This window comes from Urocampus carinirostris, chromosome 10 (assembly GCF_059441175.1).
Source record: "Urocampus carinirostris isolate Australia breed hairy pipefish chromosome 10, RoL_Ucar_1.0, whole genome shotgun sequence".
In the NCBI taxonomy this organism is placed as follows: domain Eukaryota; kingdom Metazoa; phylum Chordata; class Actinopteri; order Syngnathiformes; family Syngnathidae; genus Urocampus; species Urocampus carinirostris.
Genome location: NC_142358.1, coordinates 9,951,744 through 9,979,498, shown reverse-complemented (window position 1 = coordinate 9,979,498; position 27,755 = coordinate 9,951,744). Strand labels below are relative to the sequence as shown.

At 38.6% G+C, this 27,755-nt stretch overlaps 1 protein-coding gene and 1 pseudogene across 8 annotated transcripts in view; one reads left to right on the top strand and one right to left on the bottom strand.

The window, feature by feature from the left end:
• gria4a (glutamate receptor, ionotropic, AMPA 4a) overlaps positions 1 to 27,755 on the top strand; it is a 235,788-nt gene that overhangs the window by 15,561 nt on the left and 192,472 nt on the right. The window lies entirely within an intron of this gene.
• Positions 5,061 to 5,150, bottom strand: LOC148357671 (U2 spliceosomal RNA; annotated as a pseudogene).

Below are 27,755 nucleotides of genomic sequence, written 5' to 3'. Positions count from 1 at the left end.
TTGAGGTGTCCTTAAAACGTTGAAAGTAGAATATTTTCTCTATTAAGTTTGTGTTAAAAATACCCAACTGAGTTCAAAAGCCCTTATATTCAGTTTTTCACCACGCATATCTTCTTTTATCTTACTTTTAGCAAAGCTGTTCAGGCCATACAACACATTAGGTTGGAGAAAAGGTTGGGGAGGTTGAACACTGACTATATGCTCGTCATCGCCGTTTTTGTTAGTGTAGCATGAAAATGGTAAAAGTAAGAAGAGGCCTGTTTCAAGTATAGTCCAAATGCTAACCCAACCCCCAAAAAAGATTAAAAAAATAAAGTTCATCGGAAATAAATGCCTTTACTTGCACACGCTACATAAGGGAAGCTGCGATGATGACACAAGCCAGAAGATGGCGTCAGCAAGAAGAAAAGTTCTAAATACTGTACAGCACTGTAATGGACAGTGTAGTTTTAAGTTTTGAGTTACAAATGTAATCCAATGATGGACGATGCAAAAAAAACATGATTTTTCAGTCATGTCAGATTACAGACATGATAACAATAATTGTGAACATGGATGTTTTCATATCTGCCCTAATGCATTAATGTAAGAGCAGATGAACTTAGTGGTTCTCAAAAAGTGTGTCCCACTTTTTTTTATTACCGTCCAATTGTTTACATTTAGCCTACACACAGTGCAAACAGCTGAGAGCATAAGCATTGAGTATGAAGTGGAGATATGAAGAGAAGCAGACCCTCAAATGACCCCATGAAAAAAAATTGAATTCAAATAAGTAGATACGTGCAAAGATAAACAGGATAGAGAGAAACACAAGTCTCCGAAAAGCTAATACGAAGAAGTTTGACAGTGTATGAGGCGCTTCACTGTGACCACAGAGGTGCAGATGAGCAGAAGTAGGGAAAAAGGTTGTGGCATGAAAATCAGTTGTTTCTGAATATGTTCATTTGGGAAAAAAATGCAAAACTCTGTACAAAAAAAGATAAAATAGATCGTTGAGTGGTGTGATTTTAATTAGTACCTTAATGCAGTTGTTCAATAAATATAGCAACATAACGTTCTGTTATGTAAAACTGACTAATTCCAGTGAAGATGCATGTGGGAGGAAAAGTGAATACATATCAGATTGCATCCCATTGTATAACAGGGAACCTGAATTACTGCTGTGTTGCATTAAATGGGTGTGAAGTGTTCAGAGAGAACAAGGAATCGAACTGGCATTTTGCAATGCGTCTGTGCATCACTGTGCCACTTCATGCATAAAATTGTGTCTTACGATTGATTCTCTTTTATGTCAACAAATGACTAATTCATGCTACACAACCAAACTTCGAGAAAATCGCAGAGACATTTTATTCAATTCAAACAAACATGTATTACTGATTACCAAGACTCCCTTTTTTTAAATTGAAATAAGAAAAATGCTAACGCTATAGGTAGTGATGGGAATTTTGGCTCCAAAGGGAAAAAAATGCATCAATGAGAGCCGACTCCCGATTGGTATGGAGCCGGCTTCCGTCGCTCACTTCACTTCGTGGCTCGCTTTAGAAGAGCCATAATTTGCGAATAATCAGCACATTCGCCTAACACACGAAAGGTCCCCGGTTCGAAACCGGGTGGACACATACATTGGCTTAGAGAGGGATGGGCCCCACCAGGTTGTACAGGAAATGGTGCCCCTTCGATCCTTGTGGTTATGGGATTCAACCAACCGACACTTCTAAAACAGCAAAGCCGGCCTGTTTAAAGGAACAGTGTGTAAAAATAATTTGACAACTAGATGTCACTCCATTGTGTATTACAACCAAAAATTAGTGCTAAAAAGAGGAAATAACAATACAAACTACAGAGACTAAAAGTCACCAAAACGCACCATTTCCTCAACGTTGCCCAGCCTTCTTTCTTGAGTGATAAACAAATAATAACAAGATAGATAAAAGTTTGCACTTTGCAGGTTTTGACTGTCGCAGAATGTTTTTGTGACGCAAACCCTGCGAAAAAAACAGGGTTTATTGTAAAAGAATATTACCAATGAGATAAAACGTCATGTCCATCTGCACTCTAAACTGATGATCAAAATGTCGCAGGCTAAATAAAATCTCGTCAGATGGCATATTGTCTCGAACTGGAGAGCTTATAGGAATTGTAGCATCAATTTCCTGTTCTTTTGCTCCCAGGAGTGATAACAATGATTCTCTTGGCAACCTCCTTTTTTTCATCCCCTTGTTGTAACGAGCGGTTATGTGACCCATCGCCACCTTTTAATCATCTACAAAATGCCAATTCAGTTTATCCTTTGAGATAAAATATAATCAATGCAGAAATTTACATGATGTATTTAACAAATCAAACAATTGAAAATTACACTAAATTCCAGACTACAGATTAAAAGCAACATGCTCATATTTACGAATAAAACCCTAATTTGTCTCGGTACGATCCGCAGCGGATTAAAAGTTGAAGGCTTAAACAGTCATAAGTGTTTCGGCCACGAAGCGCATTACGTGAAGGAAAGGAGGGTCAGAACCTAGTAATACTGGGTGTGGTTATGATGTTATTTAAATCCAGGATGAAAATGGTGAAAGTAAGAAAAGGACTCTTTCAAATACAGTCCAAATGCCAACCCAAATCCCCCAAAAACATTTTTAAGAAATAGTTTATTCGAGTGCATCTGAGAATTTACATACTTGCACTTGCAACAAAATGAGCTGCAATGGTGGTTTCCGCCAGAAGACGGTGTCAGCAAGTAGAATGTTTTGAACGTACATACCTTCAAAATTGCAGTGCCTAAAAAAGTTTAAAGTAACTTATTTTTTTCTATGAGGTATGTGTTAACAATTACCAACTGAGTTCAAAGAGCCTTTACATACATTTTTAACCACCCCTATCAAAATTTATCTTGCTTCTATCATCAGTGCTTGAGTAAAAGAGGCGGTGGGGGAGGGAGGATTCAGTTCTGGCTGGTCAGTGATTTCACTACTTTGCACTCAGTTTTCTTTTATTCCATGATGAAAATTGTGAAAGTAAGAAAACACCCCAAAATTAATGAAAAAAAAAAGAAAAGTTTATTCAAGCAAAACTAAGAAAGTCACAGAACTGCACGCACAAAACAAACAGCTTGACAGAGACTGCAATAATGATTCCAGCCACAAGATGGTGTCAGAAAATAGAATATTTGAGTTACAGACACCACCTTTAAACAGTGCATCCGCAACATTTATTTTAGGTAAACTGACATAAGGATGGGCTTCCTCAATGTTCTCCGGTTGATTGATTGGTAAACTGCAAATACAGCCACAGTGGGTGCTCTGTGAGTGGTACCTGGCCTTGGGGACACCGAGTGGACATATTTAAAACTGCAATTCATTTTGTGACGTGATGCAGCTTTTTCTGTTGTGCTTCTCTCAGCATTGTCTCAGAGGCAACATAAAATGATGTGGTGGACCATGTGTTTGACACATTTGCTTTAGATGAAGAAGCTTAAATGTGGAAGTCAGCTGAAAGTATTTACAATAATCCGTCATACAGATCCTCAGTAGTCTAAACATTTTCCAATAATGTTCATTGCTTTATCCTTTAGACTTATAGTAATTTCCTATACACATGTTCACCTATGTCATGTCGTTTTGTAGTTTGTGCACTAGAAAAACTAGCTTCAAATTGCCGTCGTGTTCTTTGAGGCTAGCATTGTTTTCTTCGACCTTGAGAACTAGAACTGTCCTTGCGATAACAAGCAGAGCAACAATCAGTTAACTGCATTGTTACATAAGATGCAAAAAATGCCGCACAACATATTTTATTGGGACTTAATTATGCATATTTGGCAGAGTGCTACTAACACTCCAGAGCATTTAACAGTCTGGATAATACAGTAATATAATGTATAATATAAATTAAGAAGTAATATCCACCTGTTTTAATCCATCTCAGAGTGGCAGCCATTTTGTTAATTGTTTTCTAAAGAAATGTACTCAAAAGTTAACCAGAGCACAGCTAACAGTGTCCCTTGATTTAGCTGCAGTCATGATTGGCCCTTGGGAAGCCATCTTGACTCGACAGTATGCACAACTCGTAACTTTTGTAAAATTGGATTTTGATGCTTAATTAATATTTCACAAATAATATAATCCCAGATTAGGTTGCAGCTCGCATTACTCCCTGTCCCTTACATTTTGCTCCATACTCAACAAGAAAACTAATAGCTCACAAAGACTAGGGAGAGCCAGTCCTCCTTTCACTAATATAGGTCAGGATTGCCCGAGCTTCACTGAAGTCATGCCCCCTATGCATCATTGACCAATTTTGGGAGGGAATGAACCAAATGACATCTGCATCTGTGTTTGGGTTGTGTTGAGTTATTGAACTCAGCTGCATACAGAGGGTACTGGTAAAAGAGGTAGGAGTAAGAGTTGGTCACAGGAAAGTCAAGGAATAATAAACAAGAGTGACTATTCATAATTTTGCATGTTAAATACTTGAGTTTATTGTTACAAACCAGGCGTCTAAATCATGCGGCCAGAGGGCCAAATGTGGCCCACGGCCTCAATATGTGAGTTTAAGGTTCATAGTTGGATATGGATCCTCCATTCGGAAGGAGACCATTGCCACAGTCTAACTCACATGTGTCTAACTCCCGGCCCGCGGGCCACATCCGGCCCGCCGTGTAATCATATCCAGCCCGCAAGACCATTTTGACATCATATTCTGACGTTTTAGTCACTGTACCTATTCCTTCATATATGACGTATACTATACTATATACCAGGGGTCTGGAACCTATGGCTCACCAGCCAGATATGGCTCTTTCTATGAGTACCTATGGCTCAGAGACAAATTTAATCGCATGCAAATTTTCTCCTGCTTGTTCAAAACTTGAGCCATTGATCATGTTGGGGGGAGGGATTTTTGAAGGGTTATTGTTCTTTTTTCTTTATTAATTATCCATTATCCGTTATCGGTCAGTTCATAATACGCTACAAAGCCAAGGAGCCGGGACTCTTACTCTCAGCCAAAAGGCCAAGCTAAGGTCCTAGCCTTAAAGCCTTGCTGCGATCATTGCAAATGCACCGTTCCCTGAGGTACTGCAATACCGGGCCGATGCGTGGAGTGGACAGAGCAAGCTCTTATTCCATCTCCGGATTGCAAAAATCAATCGTCACATTGTATACAAATTCAGAACCCCTGACCTGACCAACACATTAAGATACATGCAAAGCCAAACCAAAGCTGAGTTGCAACAGCAGTACTTTTCAGAATGTATAGGGCACGTTTTCACTACAATTTACAGTCAAGGTGTCACACAAAAAAAACTCGTTTTGGCTGTACAAAGCTAAAGAATCCTTTATATCAGGGGTCGGGAACCTTTTTGACTCAAAGAGCCATAAAAGCAAAAAATATTAATTTTATTTTGGGAAAGAGCCACACCATATATTATGAGACAAATTTACTAAATTGCTAAACCGGCGCCCCAGACAAAAGCTTAACAAGCTTATTTTTGATGATTTGATAAAAAATTATGAAAAGAGAATAATGCCAGAGCCCCTGTCCCAAATTCAACAAACAGACCACTTTAAACTTGTCTCTTTCTTGCAATTACTCAAGATCGGTTAAACTCCTTTTGACCTTTTTTTTCATACATATTGGTTTCAAAACCAGATGCAAGCATTTATTTTGTAAAAAAGTCACAACATTCTGAGAATAGGGAGCCTTATGTGCTTACCTTTGGCGAGAGATGGGAGGGAATGCTTGTACTTTTTGCATAGCTCCACCCATCCCTCCCACTCACCCAATCAAATGACTAAGTTCTCTTCCGGTGTTTTGGCGTATTTACAGTTCTGTGGATTCATCATAAAGTATCTGAACACTGAACACAGATTATATAGTGAACTTTTAAATAAAGGATTCTTTAGCGTTGTACAGCCAAAACGAGTTTTTTTCCCCCTTTTTTTGTGTGACACCTTGACTGTAAATCATAGTGAAAAACGTGCCCTATATATACTGCTAAGTGTTACACCTTAATTTAGCTTTGGTTTGGCTTTACGTGTACCTGAATAGGATAGACAACTCCGGTTTTGAACAATATGGAGAAATTTTGCATGCAATCAAATTGGTCTCTGAGCCACAGATACTCATAGAAAGAGCCATATATGGCTCGCGAGCCATAGGTTCCCGATCTCTGCTTTATATAAAAGCTCACTATATAATCTGTGTTCAGTGTTCAGATACTTTTTGATGGATTCACGGAACAAATTGTAAATACGCCAAAACACCGGAAGATAACTTAAAGTTATTTGATTGGGTGAGTGGGAGGGATGGGTGGAGCTATGCAAAAAGTACACTCCCTCCCATCTCTCGCTCTACTCCGTCTGCACCAAAGGTAAGCACATCAGGCTCCCTGTTCTCAGAATGTTGTGACGTTTTTACAAAATAATTTGTGCAGCATTTTCATAATTCTACTTTTGACAGGAGATATATTAAGGAGAGCAAAATCTTTTGGGATATTTAAGTTTATACATTGACATAGGAGCAAAGGAATTTGAATGTTATTTTAATGTTAAGTTGTTTATGTTAAGTTCTAAGTTGTACAATTTTACAGGGTATTTTTATTTACAGCAAAATAATAAATACTGTATACGTGATTTAAGGTTTAAATTTAATATTCTTGTCTGTTTTTATTCATATTTATGTTCCAAAAACATTCAGTTTAAGTGTGTTCAATACACGTTTATCCTGAATTTTGGCCCCTTGTGCAATTGAGTTTGACATCCCTGGTCTAACTGAAGCGGTTGACACACATTATAATCTGAATAATAATAATTCAGTTTACTTACATATCTTAGATTCTGTCTTGTTTTAGTTGTTACAAAGGCATTTTTTATGTTCTTACTGTATTTAAGAGTTAATTTTGCATAGAAATCCTGCGCAACCTGACCCAGATCCAAGCTTCAGCGGACCAAGAGTTCCAATGTTACGTTTACTGGACAACAAAAATACTACAAGAAAAATAGTACATACATTTTAGAAAACTACAGTACAATTACTGAACTAAATATCAAATTTGGTGCCTAAAACAGGGATCATGGGCAGCACGGCGGGGCAGTGGTTAGCGCTTGTGCGGCACAGTTCATGTCATGGGAACCTCCTGCGTGGGTTCAAATCCAGCTCCAGAGTTCCTGTGCGGAGTTTGTATATTCTCCCCGTGCTTGCGTGGGTTTCCTCCGAGCACTCCGGTTTCCTCCCACGTGCCAAAAACATGCATTTCAGGTGAATTGGCCGGTCCAAATTGTCCCTAGGTGTGAATGAGCGAATGAGTTGTCTGTCCCTGTGTGCCCTGCGATTGGCTGGCAACCAGTTCAGGGTTTCCCCTGCCCACTGCCCGGAGATGGCTGGGATAGGCTCCAGCCCCCCCGCGACCCTAATGAGGATAAGCGGTACGGCTAATGAGATGAGATGAGATGAGAACAGGGATCATATATATTTTGCCAAAGCCAAAATACCACAAAGATAACACAATGTAAATACTACAAAATATCACAGAAATACTACAATTCAAGAATACTACTACAGAAATAGTTCGACAGAATAGTGAAAAAATCTACAGAAATAATACGACAGTATTAGTACAAAAATACAACTACAATAATTCTACAAAAATACTGCAGACATAGTACAAAAAAAATAAATAGTGTTGGGGAAATAGTACATAAAGACTATTGCCGAAACATAACAAAAATATATAAAAATAAAATTACAGTAATACTACAAAAATACTATAAACAATACTAAAAAACATAAGCTACAGTAATACTACAAAACTAAAAATTAAATGTAGTGGTTGAAGCAGAGACTTAATATATCATTTTGCTTTAATAGTGCATCTATTAGAAGACAAATGTAACAAAATATAGTATTGAGATGAATATAGATATTTATTCAGAAATGAAAAATTGGATAGGTCTCCAGGTTCAAACCCTTGGAGAATGTTTTAAACCAATGCTGCTTGCGACTACTAATAGTTCCTGCTGCAGTTGTCCATCCATCCATTATCTGCACCGCTTATCCTCAATAAGGTCGCGGGGGTGCTGCAGCCCATCCCAGCTATTTTCGGGTAGTGGGCAGGGGACACCCTGAACTGGTTGCCAGCCAGCCGCAGGGCACATAGAGACAAACAACTCACTCGCTCATTCACACCTAGGGACAATTTTGACCGGCCAATTACCCTGACATGCATGTTTTTGGGATGAGGGAGGAAACCGGAGTGCCCGGGGGAAACCCACGCAAACATGGGATAACATTCAAACTCCACACAGGAGGTTCGATCTCATGACCTCACAACTGTGCTGCACATGCGCTAACCACTGCTCCGCCGTGCTGCCCTGCTGCAGATGTATTGTTTCTAAAGATTTCATTTGATAATTTTAAGAAATGTAAACATCCTCTGGTCACTCCTTTCATTTAATCTTGCATTAAATGTACCCACTGTTTCCTTTTTGTCTATTTTCCTTCCATTTGTGCTTGTTGTGTTGTCAAATACTTGAGCAGAGAGACTCAGACACACAATGCTGCCAGTTGACCAGTTGAGGGGAAGAGGGTTTATAAAATGAAGCGCTTCCACTTGAAACGTTGGACACCCTACAAGCCAAAAGACTTTTTCCATCTTTCGGTTCCAAGAACTTCATCGTCTTCCTTCTCCTCCTCCTCTTTTTTTGTCTTTGCCTTTTTTTCCGCCTCATTTTTTTTCCATCTTTTTCTGCTCATTTAGTCCTCATCACGTTTGGCAGCCTCTCCCTCAGCACGGGTGTGGTGAATGGATCTTTAAATTAATCCATGGCTCTTGCTCCGGGTGCTGAGCAATGCCTCGGAATTAGAATAGGCAAGTGTCCCGCTGACCTTGCCTTCGTCTTTTCCCTTCCAGTATTCAGGAAGTGTGAGAAGATCTTTTTAAATAAATCAAAATTCCCCCGAGCATTTTCACACATTCATACCTGCCAAGTTATACGTTTCCCCCGTATTTTACATGTGTTTTTATACGTTACATTTCACAATGTGTACGCCATATATCCATTTTTTATGGCAAGAAACCCCAAATAAATGCATTTTCTTTTCCGTTTTGCCCAATTAACTCTAATCCAGTATTCCTAAATTGGTTCCTACCGTTAGACAATAGGCAATCCGTGTCGCTGTGTGTTCAACTTACGGTATTTTAAACAAAATAATTGCTCATTGAATTGGGGCTCTGTATAGTAGTGGCTTGTTTCTGTCTTGCTTTTATAGTTATTGAAAAAAAAAAAATTCAGGGTTGAGTAATCCTCTAGGATTCGTATACAGACGCTTTCCTATTTATGACCATTCATCTTACGTAAAACGATAAATACAAACATGTTTTTCGAATGTCGAAAAATATCAGGACATTGCTGCAAGTTAGGTTTTGTGTTGTATGCACCTTTTTCCGAGTACAGGACAGTACTGTAGTGTTTTCTTCTGCCCCTACCGGTGGTGTCGCTGTGAGAGGTCACCCAGCATCCACCCTGAAGAAGAAATCCGGTTTCTACTTTCTAGCTCGTGTGTAAACATACAGTGCTACTTGTACTGAATCTCCAGTGCGCGCAAAACTTTGACGTGTTTTTTGTTTAATATTTCGCGCATACATTCAATATGCTTACCACAGATGAATATGGGATCTGTATGACAGATTAATATGTGAAGTGTAAGAAAGAGGCGAGCCCTTTCTTTTAAAATGTAAGTGGGATAAGAAAGCTTGATGCGGTTGAGAAAAAGGTCGGAACGCTTTTTTTCGGCCACTTTTCACCATGGCGGAGGACCTATGATGCGCATCTTTCAAAATAAGTTGCACTTAACTATATTTATCTTTATAGAGCATATTATTTCGTGAAATGTTTATTTTTTAGTACAAGAAAATACTTATACAAGCCTTAAACATACTGATATGAACCTTAAACATACAAAATATAGCACTGAAGCAAATTACGAACAAATTCAACTTACCAACGGTTGTCTGGAACCCCATTCGCAAGTAGGCCAGTGTCTCTATTTCAAATTCATAGTTTTTTTAGAGTCATTTTCATTATTTTAATCTTTGTATCAAAAAGTTTGTTTAGGGGTGCAGTGGCTGGAGGGTAGATATCATGAGAAATTGGTAAAGTGGCTTCCTTCGTGTCTTTCTCAAATTTGCACAAATATTGAAATGACTTGGCTTTTTGTGTTCATTTGAATTGCAACCTTTTGTTTTAACAATAATTTTGTGGTTGGTTATTCAAGTTTTTTCAATCAGCCTTTGTTTCTCATTTTCTCCTGCTTTTTTGCCATTTCCGTTTTTTTTTTTCCGTCAGATTTCTACATACATCGACTGATTTTCCTTTCTGTTTTGTAGGGTCCGTACGGGTGCTTTAAATCCTTGAAAATGCTTGAATTTTATGTTGCGTTTTCAAAAATCAAAAAGTGCTCACATTTTTAATGAAGTGCTTGTAAATGCTTAAATTGCTGCCATGTTTCACACGTCTGCTTAAAAATGATACTGACACTGCTCTCTTTGCCATTGCATTTTTTCATATGTGATTAAGGGCAGCTGGCATTACTTTGTATGGCATTGTCCTATAAAGCATCATCGTTCCCTACGGGTTGCACCCTAAGAGAGAAGGTGGATGTTAAACCTGAACAGGTCACAATGAAATGAGGATTAGTGCAAGGAAAAAAATAAGGTAGCGTTTCCAAGCGGTAAATTATATTGCGAAGAACTTCCCGCAATTTAAAATATAAGCTACATATCACCGTCATCCTACCTAATACCTACAGTACTTCCGGAAAGTATTCACAGCACTTCACTTTTTCCACATTTTGTTATGTTACAGCCTCATTTCAAATTTTATTAATTTAATCTCTTATCTCAGAATTCTACACAAAATACTCCACTATGACAATGTGAAAAAGTTTTTTTTTTAACCTTTTATGAATTTATTAAAAATAGAAAACTAAGAAATCACATTTACATAAGTATTCACAGCCTTTGCCATGAAGCTCAAAATTGAGCTCAGGTGCATCTTTTTTCCACTGATCATCCTTGAGATCTTTCTACAGCTAAATTGGAGTCCACCTGCAGTAAATTCAGTTGATTGGACGTAATTTGGAAAGGCACACACCTGTCTATGTAAGGTCCCACAGTTGAGTGTGCATGTCAGAGCACAAACACCAAGCATGAAGTCAAAAGAACTGTCTGTAGACCTGCGAGACAGGATTGTCTTGAGGCACAAATCTGGGGAAGGATACAGAAAATTTCCTGCTGCTTTGAAGGTCCCAATGAGCACAGTGGCCTCCATTATTCGTAAATGGAAGACATTTGGAACCACCAGGACTCTTCTTAGAGCTGGCCGGCCTTCTAAACTGAGCGATCGGGGAAGAAGGGCCTTAGTCAGAGAGGTGACCAAGAACCTGATGGTCACTCTGTCAGAGCTCCAGCGTTCCTCTGTGGAGAGAGGAGAGCCTTCCAGAAGGACAACCATCTCTGAAGCAATCCACCAATCAAGCCTGTATGGTAGAGTGGCCAGACGAAAGCCACTCCTTAGTAAAAGGAACATGGAAGCCCGTCTGGAATTTGCCAAAAAGCACCTGAATGACTCTCGGACCATGAGAAACAAAATTATCTGGTCTGATGAGACAAAGATTGAACTCTTTGGTGTGAATGCCAGGCGCCATGTTTGGAGGAAACCAGGTACCGCTCATCCCCAGGCCAATACCATCCCTACAGTGATGCATGGTGGTGGCAGCATCATGCTGTTGGGATGTTTTTCAGCAGCAGGAACTGGCAGACTAGTCAGGATAGAAGGAAAAATGAATGCAGCAATATATAGAGATATCCTGGATAAAAACCTGCTCCAGAGCGCTCTTGACCTCAGGCTGGGGCAAAGGTTCATTTTTCAGCAGGACAACGACCCAAAGCACACAGCCAAGATCTCAAAAGATTGGCTTTAGAACCACTCCGTGAATGTCCTGGAGTGGCCCAGCCAGAGTCCAGACTTGAATCCGATCGAACATATCTGGAGAGATCTGAAAATGGCTGTGCACAAACGTCTCCCATCCAACCTGATTGAGCTTGAGACTTATTGCAAAGAAGAATGGGCAAAACTGCCTAAAGATAGGTGTGCTAAACTTGTGGGATCATATTCAAAAAGACTTGAGGCTGTATTTGCTGCCAAAGGTGGATCAACAAAGTATTGAGCAAAGGCTGTGAATACTTATGTAAATGTGATTTCTTAGTTTTCTATTTTTAATAAATTCAAAAAAAGTAAAAAAAAAACGTTTTCACATTGTCATAATGGAGTATTTTGTGTAGAATTTTGAGATAAGAGATTAAATTAATACAATTTGGAATGAGGCTGTAACATAACAAAATGTGGAAAAAGTAAAGCGCTGTGAATACTTTCCGAATGCACTGTACCTGTATATTGGGAGGGATATGTCTCGAAAATATTCGCACACGTATTATTCATATCCACAAATGTATTCACTACTTACTCAAGATCTAAAAACCATATGTCTTAATAATGGCACACGCAATATCAAATATCACATATGTAAACCGCAGATATATTTGTGGATCTGTAAAATACATGATTAATTCAGAATGTTTTATTTTTATTATACCAGAAGCATTGAAAAATTGTCTTTGAAAGTCCGCTACACGTTTTTGAATTTGGTCATGAAAAAGGTGGACGAACCCCCGGTTTTGGGCCTTGCTTTAAAATGACAACCTTTTCTTTTTTATTTGTAACACAAAGTGAGACAATTGGTGGTCTTTTTCCTCGGAGAAACATTGAAACTGTATCTTCTGTGCTTCATTTTTTAGTCAGCTCACGTGCAAACCTAATCAGAAGACTGCAGAAAATGGATGGATGGGTGCACAGTATTTGACTAAGCTTAATATTTTATCTCTATTCTACAAAATGATGCATTTGGACTGGCGTGACCGAAACCTGTCTTTATGTGCATTTCATTTAAAAATTTAAAGTACTGGTATATGTGCAGACTTCAATGTCGTTTTGAGTCACTGTAGTATAATCAAGCAAGCGTGTGACCGCGCATAAATGCTGAAAATAAGAATCGATTTGGACAGTAAGCTGAGGTGTCATCGGGACGGAGAAGAAAGTGACTGTTTATGCAACAAAGAAACATCTATGTGTGTGTGTGTGTGTGTGTGTGTGTGTGTGTGTGTGTGTGTGTGTGTGTGTGTGTGTGTGTGTGTGTGTGTGTGTGTGTGTGTGTGTGTGTGTGTGTGTGTGTGTGTGTGTGTGCGTGTGTCCTTTTTAGTGTGCTGCAATTTGGGAAGCAGTATTCTTCCATTTTTAATGGTATGTAGTCCAAAAACTAAGATCATTAGCGATTATTTTGTTACCACTAATGTTATGATTACAGTGTATGCTGTGGTTTGAAGGTATTGCCAAACAGATCTTTTCTTCTTTTTTTCGATTAGTGAAAGAACATGTAGTGTTCCTCCTCACAATTATGCAAATATGTTGCAAAATATTCCACAAGTCGGGGTACTCGAAAATATTTGGTTTCAAAGTTGACCCAGCTTGTTTCCTGTAGAGCTGCACAATAATTTCAAAATGAAAAATCACATTAACACAACTGATGCCAGCTCCAAAACAGAGCGAATGTAGTGAACAGCGGTTGTACACCGCTCATTTCTGCTTAGAAGTAGGCAAATTGTGGCTTTCCATTTGTGTTTTTCAACATGTGTGTCACGGTTGGTATGATTTTGTCCGACTGGCTCCCTGTTATTGTTGCGGCTGCCTAAGGCTTTCCTGTTTTGTGTGCTCCCAGCTGGGTTTTATTGGTTGCCCCCTGTGAGTTGTTTGGCCAGCTAGCCTGGCTTTAGTGCGGTGGCATTACCTGCTGTTATCTGGTTTGTGTATTCCTGGCCGATTTTGCGTTTATAACCGTAGCAATTCTTCTTTTTTTGTTGCAGGCTTCCACTTAGCCTGGCTCCTCACTGAGTGTTTTTAGACGGATTAAACTGGTAGTAGTGCCAGTTTTGCCATGTTCCTTGTTTGGTTAAATCTCAAACGGCTCTACTTTTGTTACCGTAGCCTTGCCGCTTTTTAATGTTGGTTCCCAGTTAGGCTGGCTCCTCGCTACATGTTTTTTGGTGTGCCACTTTTTATTGTTCGGACTCTGTCAGCCCCCATTGGCTGCTCTCTGGGATTTTTTTTTTTTGCCAGTTACCCTTTTCTGCCTATTTGCCCTTTGTTTTACTATGTCTGCATCCACATGCGACACAACACCTAGGCATTCTCCACATAACTACCAGAACTTCGCTTGAAACACTCGAAAACTCTTGGACTAATTTACATGTAACACTATGGCGACTGGCTTGCTAATGTGCTGGTGTTCCTCCGAGACATGCTGTCATCAAAATGCATTTATGAAAATATTTGCTATGCAACGATGGAATATAAAAAGAATTTGTGCAAAAAAATTGTTATATTTCTCCACATGGATGTTAAGAATTTGTAAGCATATGGAAGGTAATGGCTTTGACTAAACATTATAAATTGAGTTTAATTGTGTTTACATAATTAGTTGTGATTTGGTCTGCCTAATTTAAGCACATTTTATTAAATTTAGTTGAACTGACAATTTCTGTGTTGCGAAATCACATTTTGTTTACTCCCTCGCTCTTCCCGACCCAGGAAATTCTGTATATGTTTCCTTTTCTTGGAAGACATTCACATTTTGTGCGTTTTTTGTGGATCAAAATACATTTGTACACTCTGTAATTTAAAGGAATACTTTCATTCCAAAAGGCATATCTTTGATTATTATTCTGGTAATTTTTTTCAAGCAAGTATCTTCTCGAGGGCCATCACTACCCTAAACATGTGCGCAAAACTGTGATAAATATATAGCTTGCCAGTTGCACTACTTTTTATTGCACTATTGTTACGCGGCACTATTTTTCCTTACACTATTATTAAAATTTACGCCGCTCTCCAAGCACCATCATGTAAATATTTACTTAAAGTACTCATACATGGAAACTGGCAAACATGACCGAACAGTCTGCAAGGACAAAATTGCTAGTAATTATGCTACCTGAGAAAGAAAACTCTTAACTATGCCACAACTGCAGAACCATTGGTCTCATCACCCATCAGTGATGCTAAAAGACCAATTCTGTAGACTGAAACATAGAAAACGTCCTAGCTTATCAAACAGGTTGTATGGAGGGAGAGACCGATTTTTAATCAGCCTATCCTATGCGAGATGTTTCAGAAAATCTCTGACGTCTGTAGATTTCAAGAAGACATTTGACAGTGTAAGGCAGCTGCCTTGTGGGTCACATTGTGGTAAGTAGAACAGAAGCCAGAATTTAGTTTAGATCATTGAGCAGCTGTATGCCAATGCCAACAGTGTGGTACTGATCAATGGTACGTTTGGGAAATGTTTTCAAACCACAGTCAGTGTGAGACATGGCTAGATTCTCTCTCCAACTTTTTTCATCATCTTCCCGGAGGCGATTGTAAGTTAATCAACTTTGGGAGAGCATCCTGCTCTCCACATTTTTTACTTTATCTCTCTCCCTGGCCCAGCTGGACTCCACATGAATCTACCTATGTGTGTCTGCCCACATGAAAAAAAATATCATTAAAATATTAACTGTTTGCTGTGTTGAAATAATGCCAGAACACATGCATTGAATACCATGACAGCTCTAATTCAATTATTTGAAGCGATTGAATTATATTTTTCGCAACTGGGTGTGCAGGTTGGTTCGTTGTTATCTGTTATTTGTGAAACAAAGGACGTTCAGGGGTTTCCTTGAAATCTTTTTTCTGGAGGCTGGCAAGAGAGGCTGCTCCCTACCCCGCAATTCCTGTTGCATTCAGCCAGTAAGGGATGAGTTTTTACTGTAGGTGAAGTAAAGCAAAAAAATGTATGATGCACCAAGAGTAGCTAATATATTAGTAATGATATGCACTTTCTGGCTCAGCTTGCAGTCCGTCTTTGGTCTTATATTACCTGCGACAGACTCAGGCTTTTTAGGGCACTGAACAAAAGAGGCGGTCAAGAAAACGGACTCAAGACCACGTATTTGCAGTGCAGCATTCCAGAAAACCTCATTAAAGTCTGCACTCTTGTTCAACTGGTCAGCAGTGTTGTATAGATGATGTGAGACATCCCATAAGCAAACAGAACGATAATCCTTAAAACTGATGTCTTTTAATGGTTATACATCTGCTTAATGGCTACACAGGGAAGATAGAGTCAAATGATTTCTGGGAACTTGTCAAGGCGAAGAGATTTATTTAGTATGTGGCAAGCTTTTAAATCATGTTACCTAAATGAGAAGTGGCTGGCTGATTATTAGCAAGAATTTGTTTAATGGTCTTATGATAACAACTGACTGTTTGGCCAATCAAAATGCAGAACACAATGGATGATAGAAATCTACGAAGCAGCAAGACCAAGAATCGTGAACTGCGTTAAAGCGAGGGATTGCTGTATTTCAAGTAATTTATTATTATCTCTGTTTGGTCATTGTTTGTGTAACACGTATTGTAACTTGTGATACTTAAACAACAATAGATCATTTAACCAGGTACTGACTATGCATAACTAGGTCTTTAATACTTAAGATTTGATCTTCAATATATAATTTGTCATTGCTAATGGATATTGATTTGAACTTAATCCATTTAAAAACTTAGTATTGCTTCCCTGTTAAAGGCACAGTGTGTATTATTTGACCACTGAATGCCACTGTATGGTACAGTGCAACCGAAAACAAAGATTACAAAGTACGGAGCCTCAAAATTACCAAAACGCATCATTTTACTTCTCTTTTTTTTTACTTTGCGCTGTTGAGGTTTTTTGGAATACCCATAATCATGTCAGCTACCTTTGTGTGAGGCTCATTTTATGGAAAACAAATGTTGATTTCTCGACATACGAGTATTCTTTAAAAATGTATGTTTAGTTGATAAATGTGTGCTTATTATTCCAATGTCAATTGTTTTTATTAATGAATACATTTGGTTTTTAACCACTCACAGATCTCCTACAAGCTGTTTTAAAAGGGTACCACTTCCTGTGGTTCATATTGTGAAAGTTCAGCCTGGCGATGCCCATCCCTTTTCACGCCATTTCTTGGGTTCGAGTTTGCCTCGACCACCCCATATGAAACATATAGTACTGGTTTTCATGGATTATGCTACCTCCACAGGTTTTCCTTCTGCACTGTTTTCAGTGGTAACAAACACTCTGTGATTACTCACAGAGATCTTTTATTCGTTTTTATTTCACGTCTGGGATAAATTATCCTGTCGGGCATTCATCAAAAATGTTCATGAATAATTTTCAATCAAAGAGTTGGGACGTATTATTATCAGATTTTAAGGGAATTGTTTGCTCCTGACAGATGTATTTGTCCTCATGCCCGCCGTGCCGCTAATTAAAGTGAGGACATCATTCGTAGTGCTGCACTTGATGACCCGGCCCTGCGAATGAAAGACATGATTGATGACAGGATGATGTTTTGCGCTGATATCACATATTGAGTAGAAGATGAAGCTGTAATGCGCAAAAAGCTTTTTAGCAGCTCTGAGGAAATGATTCTGGCGCGTACACTGGGATTGAAACGGGGATTAATGAAATTCTTGTACGGTGGTCTGCAGGAAAAATAAATGAAGCAGAAAGACAAGTGTTAAGGTGGCGTTTTGCACGATCCCAAGACTGAAACATGAGGAAATAACACTAAAATGGGCTGTAAACACTCATTTGGTCTTTTCATTAGCTTGTTGTGGTCAATTAGGGGCATTTCACACATTTTTGTCATACTATTATGCTTTGTCAACATCCATTTGCTTACAAAACACAAGAGAATTTTGCTTATATCTTGTCCAAGCGAAGTTTTTTAATGGATTTATAAGAGGGGTAAATATATTATGTAAATCATAGGATGCCACATTTAAAGTTTCGAACAGGTTGTTAGAATCTGGTAGTCCATCTTCCCTCAGGGGGCGCCATTTGGGTTTGGAACTAGGCACGGTTGTCTCCAGTTACTACAAACCTGCCCATAATTATCCTGAATGAATGAATGAATGAAAACTTTTATTTCGAACATAAAAATAAAAACAGGACAAAAACAATGAGTCAACAACAGAATAATGTCACATAACATGTTCGTAAAGGGGTAGTCAGAAGCCGATGCTTATTTTTCCTACCCCTTTATCTTCCCTATTAAATATATTTTATAGATAGCTCCTCTTGTGTCCAATACAACAAAATTTCATGGATATACTTATTACATAGGTCAGATATCAATAATTATAATAGTTACAATAATCACATATTTTATACAATAATCTTCGCAATACCCATCCCTCAACGTCATAATGCGCATAATGTCACTGCGGCACCAGTGATAATAAAAATAAACACAATACTTATAATAACAGTTCTGATATAATAATAGCAACAATAACAACAAGATAACCATAGTTTGAAATGCAATATTTCCAATCTCCCTCATATCCCATTTTCTTCATCCCTGTATTTCTCCAGTAATGCTTTTTTGTATTTAAATTTGAACACATGGACATCCCGACCCTATATTATGACTGTTTGGGATGGGGCATTGCATTTCCGCTACCACGCCGAGTTTTTTTTTCTTTGTTTTTGGTTTCTTGTTAGGACAGTTTGATAGTAATTGTGTGACCCCTCGTTTGTTTGTTACTATGCTCCTTGTATCTCTATTTCCAGTTTCATCTTTGTTTCTGGTTTGCAACATGTCAGGTTTGGTTTTGTTTAGAAATGTTGTTGTCTTGTGACCCTTTTTTTGTTTGTTTGTTGCTTTGTTTCTAGTTTTGTTATTAAATACTTTCCTTGTTTTGAACCTCCCTGCCTCACTTCCTGCTTCCCACACCTTTCCAAATGACCCGACCGAGTGTGCTGTCCAAAGAGTCATTAAAAAGGGTCAGGATAATTACATGCCTGTCAACCAGTACGTTTTTGCCGTACAAAGTACGTATATTATGCATTTTAAGACATGTACAACGTACAAGAAAATCTGTACGGAAAAACGCAAATTTGTCAATATGGGTACTATCCGGTATACACCGACTATCACGAAACGGCAAATCAATCAAGTCAAACGAGTTTGTCGCTATCTCGGTATCGTCTTTTTTCGTTGCAAACGAAGCGAGCTGTTTGAACTGAGCTGCACACGCGCTAACCACTGCGCTGCAGTACTGCATTGATGCATTATATTACGAATTAATATGTTGTATAAAGAAGTTAAGAAAAAAGGAAGTATAAAAGGAGAAAATGAAAAAAAGACAGGTTTGTGGTTATCCCTTTAATCAGAATATTACCAACAATAATTTAATGCAGAAAATGAATTAATAATTATAATAAGAAAATGTATTATTCTACTTAATTATATTTGCATGTATTTTTTCCTTCTAAGGTGAACGTCCAAGATAATTTTTGAGCCTTTTTGATAGTAAACCTCATTCATGTCAAGCAACTCCGTATCTCACAACAAAATATTAATTCACAATATATATGATATAACTAAACACATGTACAATATAACACGTTAAACTACATAAATAAACACGTTTGAAAAACAAATGGTGTAAGATTATTTTGTATTTTGTTAGGGAAAATACAACATTTTGTAAGGGCATGGAGCCGTGGTGTTTGACAGGTATGTAATTATGTGTGTTGTGATTGGACTCAACTGTGCTGTTCTAAACCCAGTTGGCGTCCTCTGAGGGAAGGGGGCCTATCACAAGTATTGAAAAATAAGGGTCAGATTGTTTGTAAATCCACACAACTTGACAAAATACCTCAAATTGACAAAAAACCAAGATAATTATATAGCAGTTAATTCTGAACTGATTTATTGAACATTTATACTATTGATAAGAATTATTTTTGGGCCTTTCACAAAAAACATTAGTTAGTGTGCAAGTTTAGAACGCCAATGTATTTGATTTTTATATCAGTTTGTTAGATTGAAAATACATAATTGTGAACTGGAATGTGTAAGCATGTAACGCCCAACTCATAGGGACAATTGTCGTGGAATATTTATTTTTGAATTGGTTCGGACAGTTTTTTTTCTGTAAGCCCATTTGTTTTGACTGCTGAAGATTATATGTTGGAAATTTGAAATTGTTCAACATACAATATAACTTTTCATCAAACAAAATTATGTATTAAGTCATCTCAAGTCATATTAATTTGCACCGCCCCTTGAAGAGTTTCAAAAGGCTGCAGGGTGTCACGACCGGTACAAGCAGCGGACTCAAATGCGTAACGTTTCACACAATGCTTTATTGAGGGATCGGGGATGTCAAGGCGAGAGGAAAAGTTAAGTCAAGTCAAATTTATTTATGTAGCCCTTAATCACAAAAATGTCTCAAAGGACTGCACAGGATTAAAAAGACCGCGATCTAGTGCTCGCTGGGCAGGAGGGTCGGGAAACCCTCACGAACGAAACGTGGTCGGGGATCGGAAGCAAGTCGGGCAGACGGGACACGAGAGCGGAGCGTGGTCGGAGATCGGAAGCAAGTTGGGCAGCTAGGACGGTAGAAGGGAGCGTGGTCGGAGATCGGAACAAGTCGGGCAGCCGGGACGGGAGACGGAGCATGGATTGGAGATCGAAACCAGTAGGGCAGCCGGGGCGGGAGACGGAGCATGGATTGGAGATCGAAACAAGTAGGGCAGCCGGGGCGGGAGACAGAGCGTGGATTGGAAATACAGCATCTTCCATGAGGGGAAGGAAAAACTCAAAAACCCTAGCATGAGGACGATAGGAAACTTTAAAAGAGGCAGAACAGGAAGTTACCTCTTCCTCGACCAGGCTGCAGTACATAAAACATCAACAGAAAATGGTAAATTGACTGCATTTATTTAGGGATTTTTAAGTCACCGAAGACCTCTCAGAGTGCTTTACAATGTATTCCCCACTTACCTATTCACACACACCGATAGGAGCCATGTAAGACACCTACCTGCTAATCAGGGACATTAGCGGTTCAGTGCCTTGCCTAAGGACAGTAAAGATAAGTAATACTTACAATGTGTGCACCAAGTTCAAGGCAGCAACAACAATGCCTCCATGTTAGTCAACCGGTTTATGCAGAGGATGGCATGCTATAGGCCGAGCTGCTGTTCTGCATACTCATTTGGGTTCATTCTACTCTTTCAACCACTAGCCTGGCAGCAAGAAAGGACAATAAAATTATAGTATGAGATCAGCATTAATCATATGATCAAGAATATATGTGTGTCTTAAGTATATATCAAAACACTTCCTCTAAAGGTTGCAAATCAGCCTATTCTAGCATAGAAGAGAGCCATTGGCTAACCTCACATTTGTGGTCTTTTAGTTTTATGGTATAACCATAAGTAATGACGGGAGACATTTTTTAAAATAAACAAAATACACATCATCAGCCATGTGACTATCTTGGCCGAAGTCTTGGGTGCACATCACGGAAAGTTAAAAAGTGGATACGTTTATTCTCATATCAATATTAGACACCTGCAGAAGATTGCCCAGGATACCAGTTTGTTTTTTTGATTATCAAACACTGTTTACATCAGGGGTCAGGAACCTTTTTGACTCAAAGAGCCATAAAAGCTAAAAATATTAATTTTATTTTGGGAAAGAGCCACACCATATATTATGAGACAAATTTACTAAATTGCTAAACCCGCGCCCCAGACAAAAGCATAGTCTTCAGCACATTTATTTTTAATGATTTGATAAAAATTATGAAAAGAGAATAATGCCAGAGCCCCTGTCCCTAAATCAACAAACATACCACTTTAAACTTGTCTCTTTCTTGCAATTACTCAAGATCGGTTAAACTCCTTTTTACCCTTTTTTTCATACATATTGGTTTCAAAACCAGATGCAAGCAGTTATTGTGTTGAAACGTCACAACATTCTGCAAATAGGGAGCCTGATGAGCTCACTTTTGGCGTAGACGGCGTAGGGCGAGAGATGGGAGGGAGTGCTTGCACATTTTGCATAGCTCCACCCATCCCTCCCACTCACCCAATTAAATGACTAAGTTCTCTTCCGGTGTTTTGGCGTATTTACAGTTCTGTGGATTCATCATAAGGTATCTGAACACTGAACACAGATTATATAGTGAACTTTTATATAAAGGATTCTTTAGCGTTGTACAGCCAAAACGAGTTTTTTTTCCCCCCTTTTTTTGTGTGACACCTTGACTGTAAATTGTAGTGAAAACGTGCCCTATATATACTGCGAAGAAATCACAGTTTAACTAGCTTTGGTTTGGACTTACGTGGACCTGAATTGGATAGACGTTTCAAATTTTGAACAAGATGGAGAAATTTTCCATGCAATCAAATTTGTCTCTGAGCCACAGATACTCATAGAAAGAGCCATATATGGCTCGCGAGCCATAGGTTCCCGACCCCTGGTTTACATCATGGTCGCTGTTGGCCAATAATGGCTTATGTTCTTTGATAATCACACCCTTTAGAGAGGATCTGTTTACGTAACATAGGACATTTAATAAAAAATAAAGGGCTCGGGGTGCTTTCAAAAGAGTTTTGGAATTTGGCATTGTGAGGGTTTATTTAACAGTCCTTTCCTCTTCCCCTTGCTTGTTCAAAATGTATTTTCTTCTCTCCTTGTTGTGTCCACCAAACTATAAACGTATTAAACGGAAAGGTGTGCTACTACTTCTACAGATAATCATAAAAATTTTATAACGAGAAACATGCATGTAAGATTTTTTTTTTAAAATCGTCTCGGCTGATTGAATATTGTAGAGTGGTGTCAAGTGACATTTTTTTTTCTATCCCGACACTAACTCTGATGTCATAATTGGCCGTTATCGGTCAGATAACTATTTGCCCGATAATTATTGTGCATCCCTACCGTTCGGTTTGAAAAATATTATGTTGACATAATTACAGCTCATGCATATATAAACCCTCCAGTTATTCTGACATCATTGGGATAATAAACTAACTTGGTTTTACTGAACGATACTCACACATCCAAACACACACATGCACGCGCCTTTGTATAAGTAAGCAACTTCCAATGCAAGCATCATTTGTAACATATTTTTTGTTTTTTTACTCAGTACAGTTTGCAAAATGAAAAGCATGGTGTAAGATGACAACAGTTTTTGTGTTACAGAAAGTGTTTGGACCCGTATTGAGTTGTGTTCCCGGTAATTGCCTACAACACATTTTGTGTTTACCCTCATTCACTCATCTTGCTGCTCTTGTTTTCATGGTGTAATCAAAGCATTTGCATTAACTGACTTTCCTCGTGTCTTCTTTCTTCCTCCGGGTTTGTGTTTTGATGCTGAGAGGCATTCACATTCACGAGTATGTGATCACAAACATTAACGTTACATATTTCAACATTTCACTGCTTCTTGTTCTCATCTTTGATTGAATCCTTTTTGGATAAGCAGCTGCAGAACAATATGGGACGACAGAGCGCTGCTGTAACTTCACAATGCAAGCACATTTATAGAGTGTAACACATTAAAAAGCTATAAGCTGAACATCAACTTACAAATATCAGTTAGCTCCTCAATTTACTTCCAAGCAATCAAATGCAATTAGAATGGTTTTCATTGCTCTAAAATAACAAAGCTGTGAACATCGTTTGCAACAAAATTCAACATGTCATTCCAGGATAAACACACTTGAAAAAGCAAAAATATGATAAACATTTTTTTAGGATAAATAGGCAAAACAATGTTTTGTTTGGAGACTAGTCTAAGTTGTAATAATAGTGCAAAAAACATTTTAGAGTAAATATTCACATTGTTGTGCTCGGACACTGGCCTGAATTATAATTATAATGTAATGAAACATAGGGCCCCTTTACAATAGTCTAATATAAATTATTGCAATATTATTTTACAGCAACAAGATTCCCAAATAAGTTATAATACGCTACACAAACCCATTTTAAAATGCAACTGGCAAGATATATACAGTTTTGCATGTTTGGTAAATAGTGAGCTGCCCTTTTTGAGGTGTCCTTAAAAAGTTGAAAATTTAAAAAAAACAATCAAAAAAGTTTTTGTTAACAATGCCCAACTAATTTCAAAAAGCCCTTGTGCTTTATTTTAAAGTGTGTCTATCTGCTTTATTCTTACTTTTAACAGAGCTGTTCGGGGTGGAACACATTAGGTTTGAGGAATGGGAGTTGAGGTGAGTGCTGGAGAGTGACTTTCCACTAGTCCAGGCAGGATTTTATTTTATATCTATGTGTCAGTGTCACATGAAAACGGTGAAAATAAGAAAAGGCCTGCTTCTGGTAGAGTCTAAATGCCAATCCGAAGCCTGAAGCATGAAGTTTCTCTCCAACAGCCCCCAACCCTTTACCGCTAAATAATGTGTTCTTTAGCTGGAACAGCATTGCTAAAAGTTAGATAAAAGCAAATAGGTGACAAGACAAATATTATAAAGGCTCTTTGAACCCAGTAAAGCATTGTAAACACTTACTTAAGAAAATATTCTAGTTTCAACATTTTAAGGATACCTCAAACGACACATCCACCTTCAAATATTTATGTACAATGACATTTTCCTCTTTTATGGTATCGGAAGGTTTAAACGACTTGCTGTCAAGACCCCACATGTAATGGTGCAGAAGCAAAGTGCAAAAAACGTGATAAGTTCAGCAAACACTGGTCTTTTTTTCAGGCAGAGTTCGATATAGGGGAAGTCCATTAGCGGGCCAACAATCTTGGTTCAAGATGGACGAATAAAAGCACGAATTCTGCCCAAATTTTAGATCGGCTAAAATCTGCATTGGACAATACTGCAACATTTTTATTGTATCTGAAAGATCCTAAAAGGAAGGAGGAAATTAGGTGTTTTAGGAAAATCAGATAAAAAGCCAAAGATCAATTAATAAATCAATTAACTTTATACTGTAAACGTTAGTTGCTAGTATATCGGTAAGTTTGTAGTGTAGCAGATACTCAAAATAAGGACAGAATACATTAACGGGTTTTGAACTTGCAAGAACAAGAGAGAGCCCAGACCTCACATAAGAAATTCCAACATGTTTTGAAATCCCTTTAATTATATTAGATCTCCTAAAGGTTGTGGAATTGAACAAGCAGCAACATGATTGGCTGATAGTGAGAAAAATAAAAAAAATAAACTTGGCTCTTATGCAATCTTCTTTGCAGGTTCCCAATACTACAACCAGAAAATAATTATTCAGAGATATGCCTCATCCTTTTACTGCATCACACTATTTAGTACAAAAGTAGTGCCTAGCTTAAAAATGTGACTGCTGCTTTAAGCAGTCACTAACATGTTTCTAGTAAAGTATCAAACTGTTTGTATTTGCAACCATTGGTTTTTGATGTGGATGAAAGTAAGGGCACCTGTTAATATTTAAAAATGTCACATCGAGAAGACTGACCTTAGTCAAACACCTGCACCCTCCTTTTTCCACACTCACACAAACACACACAGTTGTGTTAAGAATTTGATTTCATAGGAACACAACACACCACCGGAATGTGATCTCATTTATAGCTTGGCAAGATGAGCCTCAAAGCCAGAGTCAACCGTTAAGGATGCCATCCCTAATGGCCCATTGCTATTCTGCAGGGGTAATAGATTCTTTAGTAACCATCAGGTAATTCATCATACTTACAAACACGAGGAGACAGAGTAGGAAGCAAAAAGCTATTAAATCTATCTAAGAAGGGCTACTGCATTTATGGAGAGGGGAATGCTTTCATGAAAAGAGAAGGGAAACAATTAATTATGCAATCTCTGGTGATTATCACAGGGGGCAGATGCCCAGAGGAACTGAGAGAGAGAGAAAGAAAGTGCACGTGAGCGAAGATGCATGTTGTCTTCGAATGAGTATGCGCGGCTGAGCGGTGGTGGGGAAGGTTCGTCTCTTTGCTTATAGGTCAACGTCTATTGGACAGGGTTGGTATTTATCTCTTTGGGCTTCACCTGTCTGTGTCTGTGGGTGTGGGTGTTTATCTCGTTTGCCCACTCTTACTCTAACCTCTTCTCACTGTGGAAGTGGAGTATGTCAAAGAGACCCACACAAGAAGGTGCACGCAGGATAATCAATTGGGACTTTGATAAGTTTATAGTTCAGTAAACACTGACAGGACAAAATACATCAATTCGAAGAATGAAACCCAGCATTGTAGCAAAACTATAGGAAGTGTGCTTTATGTTACTCTTCAATACAATTGAAAAATCCAAGACGTTGTTGCATACGATTGGAGTTCTAGCTGTAACATTATTCAACACGGCAACAGTGTTTTAGATTGCTGGTTAAACTAAGTGAATCTTGGAATAAGACATCAGGAGAAGTTGCGTGGTAACCCTTGGGGCTTGATTTTAGTAGGCTCCAACATCCTGTCGTGTCATTGTAAGCTTTCCGTTATATGGACTGCAGGTGGGGCAGAGAGAGAGAAAGAGAGAGAGATTTTAAAGTCACCATGGCGATCCAGAAATTCTCTGGCACCTTGAGGTCTAGCCAAATCACAGAAGGTGGGTAGGACTTTAAAAGACCTTATGAGGCTTTGGACAAACTGCTCATAGAAGGGAGGGCAGAGTTAATCCAAAATCTGATTCATCTTGAGGATGTAGGCAGGGGACACCCTGAACCGGTTGCTAGTTAGTCATAAGGAACACAAAGGTTGAAATCGAATCATACACCCAATAATACGAAAAGAAAGTTTACACCTGCCAATAAACCTGACATACTGATTTTTCGACTGTGGGAAGAAACTGAAGTGAAGCCTTACTGGCATGGGGAGATTATGCAAACTGTGTATGGGTAGGCTGGTAGCTAAAAGTAAACACTGGACCTGTGCACCTTGTGGCCGAAGTTCTCACCTGTCAGCCTCCGGGTCTAGTAGAGAGGCAATTTGATGGTCAGGACTTGAAGAGAGGTCAGGTAGGTTTGTTGTTATGCGCATTTTGTCCCAGTTTGGACATGCTGTACCAAAAAAGTCGTCCATTGATCTCACTCAGTCTGTATACCCTACCATGCTTTCTAGTTTTACCTTTCAAGTCAGGTCCTTAATTGTGTCTTCGTATATTCGCAGAAAACCGGACATATGCCAAAGGATGCATAGCAAAATCTGCAGCAGCCAGTCCACACCTTATCCCAAGGATATTTATGATTGTATGTGTTCCTGATACATTTGAATAATTGATGAAGAGTGTGTTTTTGACTTGGCAGCCGTCCAGTAGATTTTCACTTTGCTTCCTTGAATAGCTCAGCCCCAGAAGGAGACTACAAGCCCCTTTTTCCTAATCGTTATAAAATATGTCAAGACAAAACAAGATCAAATATGGTACGGCGTTGTGTCAGCTCCCGTGAATTTACTTAAGAAGCATTTGTCCTCCCTGGGGATGTATAAAAAACGAGAGACAAAAATGAAGGAAGACACCTGGTTTGCTTGATAATTCACATGGATGATACTCTCAAGCTCAACATTCTGAGCATGTGGTGAACAAAAACACATATACAGCTGCAGTTAAGTAAACTAATTAGAAGTGTGGTTGATTTTAAATTATACTTTATACGTGGATACAAAATGTGCATCGTCTAAATCTTGACAAATTATACATACACAAACACACACACATACATACCCATTGCAATCTGATGCTGATCATGCTCCACATATGAACCAAAGCCAAATTGGAATGGTCTTCTTTTG